This window comes from Salvelinus sp. IW2-2015, unplaced genomic scaffold (genome assembly GCF_002910315.2).
Source record: "Salvelinus sp. IW2-2015 unplaced genomic scaffold, ASM291031v2 Un_scaffold6121, whole genome shotgun sequence".
NCBI lineage: Eukaryota > Metazoa > Chordata > Actinopteri > Salmoniformes > Salmonidae > Salvelinus > Salvelinus sp. IW2-2015.
The window spans coordinates 11,511-13,552 of NW_019947385.1; the positions used below are offsets into that span (position 1 = coordinate 11,511).

The window sequence follows — 2,042 nt, forward strand, 5'->3', positions numbered from 1 at the left end:
GTAGTTGTGGTCAGTAGGTGTGTAATTGTGTTTGTGTTGCAGGTTCTTTGGGCCCTACAGTATGGACGTGGTCACCAGCACAGCCTTCAGTGTGGACATTGACTCTCTGAACAACCCTTCAGACCCCTTCGTCTCCAACGTCAAGAAGATGCTCAAGTTTGACCTGTTCAACCCACTGTTCCTCCTAGTCGGTGAGACCACACACACACACACACACAAATGCACACACACACGCGGACGCAAAGTTGTACCTTTTAATCCTATAAAGTTGTATACCTCTGTATAAGAAGGATATAAAGTCTGACCCTGGAAATTATAGGCCTGTATCTATCCTCTGTGTAACATCAAAGATCGTGGAGAGAATTGTACATGAGCAAATGTATGAATATGTTAAACCTGTTTGGGAAAGGGGGCAGTATTGTCACCTCCGGATGAGAAGCATGCCCAAAGTAAACTGCCTGGCTCCCATTTTGGTTGTAGTGTTTCCAAGTGTGTGGAAGAGAGCACGTTCTTTCTTATTCATCTCCGGTAATGAACATACTCTCCGTCTTAAATTGTATTGTTTATTTGCATATTAGGATACCTAACGTTTGATTATAAACTTTGTTTGACTTGTTTGGAAAAGTTTATTAGTAACGTTTGGGATTAATTTTGTATGCATTTTGATGGAGGGAAACTGGGTGGATTATTGACTGAAGCGCGCCAGCTAAACTGAGTTTTTATGGATATAAAGAAGGACATTATCGAACAAAAGGACCATTTGTGATGTAACTGGGACCTTTTGGAGTGCCAACAGAAGAAGATCATCAAAGGTAAGGCATTTTTTATATCGCTATTTCTGACTTTCGTGTCGCACCTGCCTGGTTGAAATATGTTTTTCATGTGTTGGTATGCGGGGCGCTGTCCTCAGATAATCGCATGGTTTGCTTTCACCGCAAAGCCTTTTTGAAATCTGACACTGCGGCTGGATTAACAACAAGTTAAGCTTTATTTTGATGTATTACACTTGTGATTTTATGAAAGTTAAATATTTATAGTAAGTTAATTTGAATTTGGCGCTCTGTAATTTCTTCGGATGTTGTCGAGGTGTCTCGCTAGCGGCACGCCTTTCCCAAACAGGTTTTAAGCAGTATCCCTCTAGGCTGGGTAAAGTCCTATTTATCAGGAAGGGAGCAAGTAGTAGAGGTTAATGGTTCACTGTCTCAGGCAAAACCAATGAGTTGTGGCGTTCCTCAGGGGAGCGTGCTTGGTCCAGACCTAAATTGAATAGGTCCTCTAAAATCAGACTGGAGTTCGGGGGTGAGGTGCTGACTACTAAAACCACTGTTAGCTACTTTGGATGTATCCTTGATGGAAGGTTGGGAGGTGTGAGCATGGCCAATAAAGTGCTAGGGAAGGTTAATGCCAGGACTAAGTTTTTGGCTAGAAAGTCCAAGCTGCTTGATAAGGACTCGAAGGAACTCCATGAAAGTGCTAGCTACTGCCCTCATTCAATGCATTTTTGACTATGCTAGTACTTCCTGGTTTGGGGGCTTATCCAAACTTATGAAGGGGAAGCTCAGATAGCCCAGAATAAGCTGATCAGGGTAGGCACATACATTTACATTAAGTCATTTTAGCAGACGCTCTTATCCAGAGCGACTTACAAATTGGAAAGTTCATACATATTCATCCTGGTCCCCCCGTGGGAATGAACCACAACCCTGGCGTTGCAAGCGCCCATGCTCTACCACAACTGAGCCACACGGACCACTAGGCAAGGAGCTTTTTCAGGAACTAAACTGGCTGCCTGTTGAGGCTAGGGTTTCCCAGATTAGACTAGGTTTGGTAGCAGGAGTATTTATGGGTCCTGCGCCCAGATATTTAAGTGATTACTTTCCTCGTGTTAGGAATGCACACAATCACAGCACCAGATCAGGTGTTGCTGATGTGTGCTTATACAGGTTCAGGAGTAATGCAGGGAAAGGTACTTTCTTGTATACTGGAGCCTCAGAATGGAATGAGGTTGCCTCTGCCCATTCAAAACAACATCCCTCTGGGCA

At 43.6% G+C, this 2,042-nt stretch overlaps 1 pseudogene; it reads left to right on the top strand.

Annotated features, from left to right (window-relative positions):
- Nucleotides 1-2,042, top strand: part of LOC112078716 (cytochrome P450 3A27-like) — a 12,900-nt pseudogene that overhangs the window by 5,219 nt on the left and 5,639 nt on the right.